Source organism: Populus alba, chromosome 16 (assembly GCF_005239225.2).
Source record: "Populus alba chromosome 16, ASM523922v2, whole genome shotgun sequence".
NCBI lineage: Eukaryota > Viridiplantae > Streptophyta > Magnoliopsida > Malpighiales > Salicaceae > Populus > Populus alba.
In genome coordinates this window covers 973,691-985,917 of record NC_133299.1, presented here as the reverse complement: position 1 = coordinate 985,917, position 12,227 = coordinate 973,691, and the positions used below count along the sequence as shown (strand labels likewise).

At 39.6% G+C, this 12,227-nt stretch overlaps 1 pseudogene; it reads left to right on the top strand.

Annotated features, from left to right (window-relative positions):
* Positions 1-357: 357 nt before the first annotated feature.
* LOC118030946 (probable LRR receptor-like serine/threonine-protein kinase At1g53440) overlaps positions 358-12,227 on the top strand; it is an 80,754-nt pseudogene continuing 68,884 nt past the window's right edge.

Here is a 12,227-nt window from a genome sequence, read left to right as displayed (position 1 = left end):
TAAGAACGCCGGAAACTTCCTTAGTACAGCAAACTTTAACATTGCTATATTACTTAATTTGCCTCCTTACCACCTAATCGGTCAATGGATGAGGAGTAAGCCAATAAGCTATGGCATGAATTCAAATTGTGGTATAAAGATTAATTTCACATTGAATAATAAAAACCATATATACACTTGGAATTATATTTGTCTAGGAGCGTTATTGATGAAGTCACAATGTTGTGTTTTAAATTTTTTATTTTTTTTGTCAGCTATGATATTCTCAATATTTATGTACGTGACTCTTAATGATATGTATGCATTGGATAAATCCCAACACAACTTCTTCAATGATTTGTGTAGGGTGACAAGGAATTGCTCAATAAGTGGTCAAATCCCCCAGTACATTGGTGATTGGTCATCGTTAAAATACCTGTAAGTTTCATTTCCTCTTTTGTAAAGGATTTGTAGTTCTGTCATGGCTATTTAATTTGTTTAGGGCCTTTAGGCCATGCATTATTCATTAGAAGTGTTGATGATTTTGATTATGTGTTTTCAGAATCAATCTTTTTAATGATTAGAACATTAGGGTCTATATTGTTAATCTTTAAAAATCTAATTTTTAATATTTTCCCCTAGCTAGAACACAAAAGGAATATCTTAAAACCTTAATGAGCCAATTTTTAGAGTAAACAAATTGTATGCTGTTGAAAATAGTTCGTCTAAGACTTTTTTTTTTTTTAGAAGTATATGGTTTCATTAAACGCCATAGCCTGGCTAGACAAAAAATTACAAAGCCTGCCGCATATCAATTTTGCAGAAAATGTCAATCAAAGCAAAGTCCAAACAAAGAGGACAAAACATCAGAAATAGACTAAGAAAGCAACAATATAATCAACACAAGAAAACCATTACTGCAAAACCAAGAGAAGCGCCCAAGAGTCTCCAATTTAATTTTCACGAGAATGTAAACCTCTGAAGAGATGCACATATAGTCTGATAGACATAATCTGAGAGATGAATCATAACCAAGCAATGAAATCACTGGATCTGTGCACTCCTTGCTTAGCCATACAATCTGCCAGACTATTGCTCTCACGGTACACATGAGAAAAAGTAATTGAACCAAACAGACTAGTCAATTTCTGAACTATGGAGAAGAGGTCTCTATGCATCCACGGCCTGTTGTGAGGATTATGCATCCAGCTGATTACATTGGCAGAATCAGATTCAATAATTATATGCTTATGATGAAGGAAACACTTTGAGGCTGAAAGCTCAATAGCTTTGACAACAGCTCTCAGCTCAGCTATGTTCGAGTCTAGAATCCCTACTTGAAGAGAAAAAATACCAAGGAGATGACCTTGGTGATTGCGCAGGGCACCACCTATACCTGAGAGACCAGGCTTTCCAAGAGAGGAGCCATCCACGTTCCACTTGAATCTACCAATGGGAGGAGGAGACCATATAACACCAGTTCTATAAATCTGAACATTGGACCAGCGGATCAGACCTGCTGACGATCTTAACATATCTAGAGGGGAGTAAGGAAAGTCAGGATGAAGTGCTTTCAACCCATAAGCACAGCCGAGCGATGATAAGGAAGAAGACTGAATCATAGTTCGGTGACTTTTGTCGAAATATCAGGTCATTTTCGAAGAAGCCAAAGGGACCATACCACTGAGAAAAACAAACATCAGCCATGCTTTTTTTCTGAAATTTACCCTGAACCATGACAGTCCACTGAGAGAATAAGCATGACAAATTCTTAGGGCAGCACCATGATAATCCCCACCACTTGATGATTTTAGACCAGATGATCCAATGATTATGGCAATGTAGAAGTAAGTGATCAACCGACTCTTCCTCAACTTGACAAATAGGGCAGTTGGAGTGTGAGCTATCCAAAACACCTCTTCTAACCAGCACACCTCGGGTGTTGAGTCTGTTAATAATAGCCATCCAACAGAAGATCTCCACTTTAGGAGGGACTACACCTTTCCAGATTCCAGCAAAAGAGAAGCCATTGGTAGAATAGTGAGTTGGGCTTAGCAGCCCACATAGAGATTTAACTGAAAATCTTCCTGATTTGTTGTCCTTCCATATTAGTCTATCCTCTGATTCGCTGTCTAAATGCACCTTTGAGAGAACGATATATAATTGTTCTAACAAACCAATGTTTCGACCCCTCAAAGGCCTTGACCAGGAAAAGAGCCATATCCATTCAAAACCATCCCACATTCCCATCTTGTCAATGCTGGCATCTTTATCATTGGATAAACGGTAAAGAGTAGGGAAACGATTTGCAAGACAGTGATTGGCAACCCAAATATCATGCCAAAACGTTGTTCTCTTGCCATTACCAATAAGAACCATAGATTGATGGGACACAATCTCTTGCAATCTGTTATCTTTAATACAATGGTTAATCATACGCGTCCATGTGCTGCCAGTTCCTGAAAGAGGGGTTTGTGGCAGGAAACTGGAGCTGTTTGTGTTGTGTATGAATTTGATCACTTCCTTCCATAGGCTTGATTCCTCCGAACCCAACCTCCATTGCCATTTATACAGCAATGCTGTATTTTTATCCCTTAAAGACCCAATCCCAAGACCCCCTATCCTTTTCGGGAGAGAAACTGTTGACCAGCTGACATTGCATAATTTCCTGCTTTCCTCTTTTCCAGACCATAGAAAAGATCTGAACTTTCTCTCAATTGTTGTTGCAACTGTTGCTGGCATGGGAAATAAAGATAGATAGTAGATGGGCAAGTTACTTAGAACAGATTTAAGTAGACACAATCTACCTCCAATAGATAGAAATCTGCCTTTCCATGCAGCCAACCTGCTGCTAATTTTGCTGATAATAGGCTTCCACATTGAAACTCTGTTCATATTTGCACCGATGGGAAGACCAAGATATGTGATTGGGAGTAGTTCCTGCTTGCACCTAAGAATCTGCGCTGAGTGGCGGCATACATGATCTTCAATACCCACGCCAATAATACTGCTTTTGTAGAAGTTAACTTTCAGCCCTGATATAAGTTCAAAGCATAAAAGGATATGCTTTATGTTCTGTAAACTGGATAGGGAAGCTGAACTGAATATAAGGGTATCATCCGCAAACTGCAAGTGAGATAATGCAGGACCAGAACTGCTGAAATTCAGACCTTCAATCAATTCCATATCACAACCACGCTGCAGCATACAACTCAACCCCTGGACGGCAAGATTAAAGAGAAAAGGAGAGAGCGGATCTCCTTGGCGTAATCCTTTTTCCAAGCTGAATTCCTCTGTGGGAGAGCCATTAACAAGAACAGACATCTTTGCTGTAGAAATACATTGCATAATCCACCCTCTCCATCTGGATCCAAAGCCCATACTAGCCATAACTTCGTTAATGTATTCCCATATGACAGAATCAAATGCTTTATGAAAGTCAAGTTTGAAAAGATAAGCTTTACCATGGTTTTCCTTGATGTAAGCAATAGCCTCATTTGCAATCAATACACTGTCAAGTATTTGCCTACCTTTGATGAAAGCAGTTTGATTGTCTGTAATAACTTCTGGCATAACATGTTTCAATCTGATTGCCAGCAACTTTGATATAATCTTATATAAGCTTCCCACCAAACTGATAGGTCTAAAGTCCGCCAACTTTGCAGCACAATTTATCTTAGGAATGAGTGTAACAAAGGAGTTGTTGATGCCTGAAGGGAGAAGGTTAGATTGATAAAAGTCTTCAACCATACGGGTGATGTCCCCGCCTATAGTACTCCAAGCTTTCTTAATAAAGGTAAAATTAATACCATCAGGACCTGGTGCCTTATTTCCTTCACAATCCCAAACCGCAGCTTTGATTTCCTCTGTAGAGAACGGGCATTCCAGAGCAACCGAGGATGAGGGCTTCAACTTTTGAAATTCCAGATGATAACATGAAGGTCGTGGTCTGTCATTGTCGCACGTCGAAAAATCCCGCGCGCGCGGCATCGGCTGGCGATTTTATGTCTCGTTGTTGTATTGCTTGAATTGGTTCGTTAGGAGTCGCCACCTAGTATTTTAATTGAGGTTACTAGGAAACCCTGGTGGACTAGTCATGGTCAGAGATTCACGGGTAAGGGACTGATTGTGGTTAGGGAAGGTGTTAGCACCCCTAACACACCCTACCTGAGGTAAGCTGCTTCGTGGCTTTGATGTGTTAAAGAAGTTTTAAAAATTTTGTCTTTTCATCAGAATTTAGAAATACAACTTTCGTACAAGTTTGTACTTCTACACCTTTGATCCGATCAAAATATTAAATCCTTCTTTGTTCTTTGCTGTCTTATCATAAAAAATTCATAAACAAAATACACGCACCACATTCAAGCTTCGTGAGCTTGATGTAATTTTAAAAATAATATTTTTAGCCCAATTCTAAGGCTTTGATAAATCAGTTATTAATTCCCAGAATATATGTAAAAACATGTTCTTACATTTTCATGAAAAAATCCAACATAACTTTATTTATCCTTAGATATTTGTGCATGCAAAATTAAACACTTGTTTCTTTTTGTCCTTTTTATTTTTAAAATTCAATGACATAAATAAAAAAAAGAACACAAGCACACACACACACTCTTTTTTATTATTATTTTCTTTTTCTTTTCTTTTCTTTTTTTACATTTACATTTACATTTACATTTACATTTACAAAAATACAAATTCAAAAACTAAATAAAAATTACATTAAATAACTTAAAATTTACAAAATAGTCCCCCAACACTCCAGGAATTGCAGGGAAGGACTTCTGGGGCTGCATGAACAGTGTCGGCGCGTGGATCCACGCACCACCGTCACTGGCGGCGCGTGGGTTCACGCGCCGCTGCTGGAAACCAAAAAAACAGAGGCGCCTGGAGCGGCTTCTTCTCCTCTTCAATTTTCAGCCGGCGGTGAGGGTCCGGTCACCTGCAAACACAAGAAAAACACACAGAGCAGTCGGTTTTACTTTGTTGTTTTTTTTTAGATCAGTTTCGTTTTTTCCTTTTTTAGATCTGCAATCAAATCCTTCTATTCCCGGTGGCTGCTCCTTCGTTCTTCAGACAGCGGAGTGTTGGGTGGCTCGCCGGGCGTTGCTGCGATGGAAGAGGGGATCGTGGGTCTGCCACCGGTTGAAGGAGATGATGACGGTGTTGCCCCGGCGCTGGATCTGTTCGGTCGTCGCTGCTGTGGAAGGAAACCGAAGGAGAAACAGCCATGGCTGAGGAGGAGATCGTGACCTGGGAGGCGCCGGAGCTGGAAGCTGTGGGAAAGAAGAGAAAAATAAATCAAACCCGCGGGGAGAAGAGTTGTGGCTGGTTCTCCGTGGGGAAAGGAGAGTGGTGCTGCTGGTGGGTCTGTGTTGATGACCGGGCTGTCTTGGTTATGAGGAAGCAGTGAAAACCGGCTGTAGAGGAGGTTGGTTTGGCTGCAAGAGGCAGATGACGGGGAGATGGGGAACTCAATCGAAGGAGGGAGCTAGCTGGTTGGCTTTGGTTAAAGGTCGGGGGCCAGTTTTTCGGTTTGTTTTGGGGCTGAAGGGACGCGAAAACTTTGGCTGGCGAGAGGGGAGAAATGGCTGGATGGAGATCGAAGGGGGAAGCCTCTTGTTTTGGTCCGGCGTGTGGCTGCTAGGGGAGCTGGAGTTCGGCCAGGTGAGGGAGGATGGTGGAACCGGCTGTTGGGAGCAAAAATCAAAACCAGCAGGGGGGCCGGCGGCTGGTTTCAGCAGGGTAGAAGAAAAGTTTAGTTTTTTAGGGTTCTTCCAAAATTACAAAATGAACCCCCCCCCCCAAAATGAGTTAAAAACTGCTATTTATAGGCAAAACATTTTTTCGGGTTTCCAAATTGGTCCCTCAATTTTTTGTGTTCAATTGACTTGGTAAAAATTAAATTTGGTCTTAAAATTTCAATCTTTTCAATTCAGTCCAAATTAAGCTCCCAAACTTAATTTTTCACCAATTAAGCCCCCAAATTAATTTTGACCCGTTTTAAAGTATAATTAAGTCCTTGCACTTAATTAAATCCTTCAATTGGACCTAAATTAATTCTTAAACATAATTAAAATTTAATTTGGCCCATGATTAAATCAAATTGGCCCATTAAAAATTTAATTATGTCATTGAACTTAATTTTTATGCAAATTCATCCAATAATCATTTAATTTGACCTTCGAATTTGCATTTAATTTGACCTTCGATTTTTGCCTATTTTTGCGGTTTTTTTTTTATCAGCTTTCTCCACATTGCCGGCCTTTATTTTATTTTTTTTATTTTTTATTTTTCAAAAAAAGTGAAATTTGGGGAATAACCCAAAATTGGGTTTATGACAGTTGCCCCCCTCTTTACAATGCTTATGAAAGAAAGTTTTGTAAGAGACTTTAGATAATAAGCGTTGTAAAGAAGAAACAAAAAGGAAGATTTTTTTTTTTTTTTTTTTTTTTTGTTTTTTTGAAATGGTCGAATTGTCATGGGTGACCTACCCGGGTGAAAAACACGAAGATGTTTTAAAGTGGTGAAAAATACAGAGATTTTTCAAAGTGGTGAGAAATGCAAAGATTTCTCAAAATGGTGAAAAATGCAAAGATTTTTCAAAGTGGTTTTGTTGTAATGAGCAACCGGCCCAAGATGGAAAGGTTTGAAAAATACAAAGATTTTTCAAAAGAGGTGAAAAATGCAGAGATTTTTTCAAGGAGATTTCTCAAAATGATGAAAAATGCAAAGATTTTTCAAAGTGGTTTTGTTGTAATGGGCAACCGGCCCAGATGAAAGGTTTTGAAAAATACAAAGATTTTTTCAAAGAGGTGAAAAATGCAAAGATTTTTCAAAGTGGTGAGAAATGCAAAGATTTCTCAAAATGATGAAAAATGCAAAGATTTTTCAAAGTGGTGAGAAATGCGAAGATTTCTCAAAGTGGTGAAAGATGCAAAGATTTTTCAAAGTGGTTTTGTTGTAATGGGCAACCGGCCCAAGATGGAAAGTGATGAAAAATGCAAAGATTTTTCAAAGTAGTAGAGAAATGCGAAGATTTCTCAAGATGGTGAAAAATTTTGGAGGTGGTGAGAAATGCAAAGATTTCTCAAAATAGTTTTATTGTTATGGGCAACCGGCCCAAATTGAAAAAGTTTGAAGGTGGGGAGAAATGTAAGGATTTCTCAAAATGATGAAAAATGCAAAGATTTTTCAAAGCAGTGAAAAATACAAAGATTTTTCAAAGTGGTGAGAAATGCAAAGATTTTTCAAAGTGGTGAAAAATGCAGAGATTTTTCAAAGTGGTTTTGTTGTTATGGGCAAACGACCCAAAGGGAAGATGAAAAGAGTTTTGAAAGAGGTCTGATTATAATCGGTGACCTGCCCGGGCGAAAAGGTAAAATGTCTGAAAGGGACGACATGATAGGACTCGATGGGGAACGAGGGCTGAAGAGCACACTCGAAAGGAGGTAGGGTTAGAAAAACACACTACCTAAGAGGTGAGTGCTCCAAGGCGCACTCTAAAGGAGGTAAATAGGGCTAGAAAGCACACTACACAAGAGGTGAGGGCTCGGAGGAGCTCTCAAAAAAGAGAGGCAAGGTTGGAAAACACACTACCTAAGAGGTTAGGGCTCGAAGGCGCACTCTAAAGGAGGTAGGGTTAAAAAACACACTGCCCGAGAGGTGAGGTCTTGAAGATGCACTCGAAGGGAGGTAAGGTTTGAAAACGCACTACCTAAAATGGTGAGGGCTCAAAGGTGCACTCGAAAGGAGGTAAGGTTGGAAAACGCACTACCTAAAGTGGTTGATGGCCCTAAGGCGCACTTAAAAGGAGATAGGGTTGGAAAACGCACTACCTAAGGGATGAGGGCTTGAAGGAGCATTTAAAAGGAGGTAAGGTTGGAAAACGCACTACCTATAGGTGATCGAGGGCTCAAAGGTGCACTCGAAAAGAGGTAAGGAGGTAAGGTTGGAAAACGCACTACCTAAGGTGGTTAATGGCCCTAAGGCGCACTTAAAAAGAGGCAGGGTTGGAAAACACACTACCTAAAGGTTAAGGCTCGAAGGCGCACTCTAAAGGAGGTAGGGTTGAAAAACACACTACCCGAGAGGTTGATGGCCCTAAGGCGCACTTAAAAAGAGGCAAGGTTAGAAAACACACTACCTAAGGTGGTTGATGGCCCTAAGACGCACTTAAAAGGAGATAGGGTTAAACGCACTACCTAAGGTGGTTGATGGCCCTAAGGCGCACTTAAAAAGAGGTATGGTTAAACGCACTACCTAAGGTGGTTGATGGCCCTAAGGCGCACTTAAAAAGAGGTATGGTTAAACGCACTACCTAAGATGTTAGGGCTCGAAAGAGCTCTCGAGAAAAGGCAAGGTTGGAAAACTCATTACCAAAGAGGTGAGGGCTCGAAGGAGCTCTCAAGAAAAGGCAGGGTTGGAAAACACACTACCTAAGAGGGTTAGGGCTCGAAGGCACCCTAAAAGAAAAGAGGTAGGGCTAGAAAACACACTACCTAAGAGGTGAGTGCTCCAAGGGGCACTCAAAAAGAGGTAGGGTTGGAAAACACACTACCTAAAAGGTTAGGGCTCGAAGGCACACTAAAAAAGAGGTAGGGTTAGAAAACACACTACCTAAAGGTGATGGCTAAAAGACGCCCTCAGAAGGAGGTAGGGTTGGAAAACACACTACCTAAAAGGTTAGGGCTCGAAGGCACACTAAAAAAGAGGTGATGGTGAGACACCGATCTGTCAAGGATGAAAGTAATGCATCATGATCAATATGCATGTATACTTACCTGAGAAGTATAGGTCCCCTTTTCTTCATGGAGTTCTCCTTTTCAAAAGTTTGAGTCTCTGATAGTAAGCTTTCATGGCTTTTGTCCCCCTTGCTTACTCGAGAAATATCTTACGTTCTTGGCCTCTAGGAAAGACTTGATGCCATCATTCTTCTTTGTTCTCCGCCCCTTTTATCTCAAGGGTTGCCAATTTTGCCCAATAATTTCTTCGAAAGGGAATCATGGAGCCGGCTCTAATAGATGTTTTTGATTGCCCCCTAGCTTGATCATGCCCCCAAGTATTCAATTCGGGTTTGGGGATGAGGCTATGTGAAGGAAGGTTTGACAAGGAGTTGATTTCATGCAGGATTTTTGGAATTTCAAAGCTATTCCAGATACATAAATCATTTTGACATCGATTCAAAGCAAACTCATTCTGAAGACATTCAAGTGATTCCTATGTAGAGGTTTTCAGAAGTGATGAAAACTTTTTTGTTTTTTTTGTTTTTGATTTTTGGTGAAAAACATGAAGTGACATTTGGTTGGTCACAAAAGGTTGAAATTTCAATTTGTGGGTTATTGAGAACCATTGGTGAAAATTTGAAGAAACACAAAGTGACATCTAATTGGTCACAAAAGGTTTGAATTTCAATTTGAGGGTTATTGAGAACCGTTTGTGAAAGCATTCATTTTATTTGCATGAATAATGATTTTATTTCGTATGAGAAAGCATTGCCTATCAATCCAAATTGCTTGCCTTTGATCAGAAAGGGCTTCATTAGGCACGTAATGTAGGCTTGGGCTATTGGTTATGAAGAAAAGGATATTTGTAGGCTCAAAAGGTGTTTAAGGGACTTTAAGACTAAGGATCACTGGTGCTTATATCTCAAACTCTTTTGTTCATACATTTCTGGACCTTGGAATTGATTTGTAAAATGGTCCACGGTGCCCCCCAGCGTTGGGTTGGGCTCTTTCTCTTTGTTTTTTTTTTCTTCATTTGATTTTGAGCATCATTGCATTAGCCTTGTTTTTTTGCTCAAAATTTTTTGGATCCTTTGGATTTTTTTTTATGCCCTCCAGCTTTGTATGGGCACCTTTGATGATTGAGAATTTTCTTTTATGCCCCCCAATATTGTTTGGGCACTTTCATCGTTAAAGACTTTTTCATGCCCCCAAGAGTTATTTGGACACATTCAATCATTATGGATTTTTTTGCAGTTGCCCCCCAGTGTGGGGTGTGATCCTAGCCAAGGTTATTTTTCAAGAAAAATTTATTAGGCTCAAAAGGGGACTGCAAGGGATATATTTCAGCCTTGTGAAATGATTATCAAAGATGGCCTTTCTTCATCTCAAATGCATGCATTTAGGATCGGTAAGCCTTGCTTTCATGCGAGTATGCAGTGATTTCTCATTATTCATGCAATCAAAACTCAGCTTTTGGAGTCACTTCATGGTGTTTTTTTTTTTTTTTTTTTGGGTTTTCTAGGTGTACGGTTACCTCTCTAAGGAATCACCTGAATTTCCAGAACTCGTTTGTTTCAGACAAACATCAACATGATTTCTGTTTTTGTACTAAACTTTGAATTCCTAAAAATTCTTGTGAAAGCATGCATAGTTTTGGAAGAAAGGGGAAACGCACCACAAGATTTTGGGCGCGATGGTTTCATGCTTAAAAGTTATGCTCAATGTGTTATTTGCATGAAACAACAAAAATGAAGGCATGTGATGAACACAGGAAAACACAAGAAAGGCTCAATGGACATGGAAAGTCTTGTGGAATTTTGAGCCAAATTACCAACAAAAACTGGAATAGGTTGAAACAAAAATTCAAGTTTTTGGAGGCATGTTCGAACAGAGGTAGTTATTTTGGCAGAAAAAGAACAGGCTCCATTCTGTTGGGTCATGCAATTCCCCTTCAGATTATGTTGAGGCTCTTGATCATGTTGGCCCCCAATTTCTTCGGGTTGAGTTTTTGTTGGGGCTTTGAACAAAAATGACTGGCCGATTGGAAGGACCTTCACTAGAGGCATTTCTAAGTGTTTGCTCGAGTAAGCTAGTGAGGCAAGCCATACTTACTTTCAGAGACTCTAACTTTTCTTGGAAATTGGCGTCACGGTGAGCACGTTCTTTATCTCCAAAGTTTTTTCCACTCAAAACTGGGTGTTGTAGCCTCGTAGGGGACCTACTTTTTATTCTGATGCATGCATGACAAATGTATGAACATGAAGTCTATATGATGAACTCGCCCTTCGAGGGGTGACAACATGGTCGTAACTCTTGTATGATGGAACAAGAATCATGATTTTTGCCCAAACTCTACAATGAAAATTTTTGAAGTGACGGCCATTGTGTCACCCAAAAATCTTGAGTTCAAGATGCTCCAAGAAGGGTTCGCCCCGATGCAAATAAATGACAGCACATACAACCTAAGGACAGGTTCTATTTATTGTGTGAACATGGGTAGGTTTTCTATCTGGTCTCAAAAGGGTCTATGAACTGCCCAGTGACGACCTCACGTGAAGGTAGTATAGGGGTTTACAAGGAATGGTTGGGGCACCATGTGACCGCCATTACCGAGTAAACACTCAGCTCATAGTTGGATGTTTCACAAATCTGAACCCCGACTGAAAGTCATGAGGTAGACTACTACTTCCCACCTAACTTAGAAGCTTGTGTGTGCTTTCAAAAATAAATACAAGTGATGCATGAAACAATTCTATAAAAAGCATGCATAAAATAAAGCAAGACAAAAATAGCAAAATTTAAACACATCAAATACACAAAGCTTAGTCCAATATTGTTAGAAACAGTACCTCCCCAGTGGAGTCGCCATTCTGTCGCACGTCGAAAAACCCCGCGCGCGCGGCATCGGCTGGCGATTTTATGTCTCGTTGTTGTATTGCTTGAATTGGTTCGTTAGGAGTCGCCACCTAGTATTTTAATTGAGGTTACTAGGAAACCCTGGTGGACTAGTCATGGTCAGAGATTCACGGGTAAGGGACTGATTGTGGTTAGGGAAGGTGTTAGCACCCCTAACACACCCTACCTGAGGTAAGCTGCTTCGTGGCTTTGATGTGTTAAAGAAGTTTTAAAAATTTTGTCTTTTCATCAGAATTTAGAAATACAACTTTCGTACAAGTTTGTACTTCTACACCTTTGATCCGATCAAAATATTAAATCCTTCTTTGTTCTTTGCTGTCTTATCATAAAAAATTCATAAACAAAATACACGCACCACATTCAAGCTTCGTGAGCTTGATGTAATTTTAAAAATAATATTTTTAGCCCAATTCTAAGGCTTTGATAAATCAGTTATTAATTCCCAGAATATATGTAAAAACATGTTCTTACATTTTCATGAAAAAATCCAACATAACTTTATTTATCCTTAGATATTTGTGCATGCAAAATTAAACACTTGTTTCTTTTTGTCCTTTTTTATTTTTAAAATTCAATGACATAAATAAAAAAAAGAACACAAGC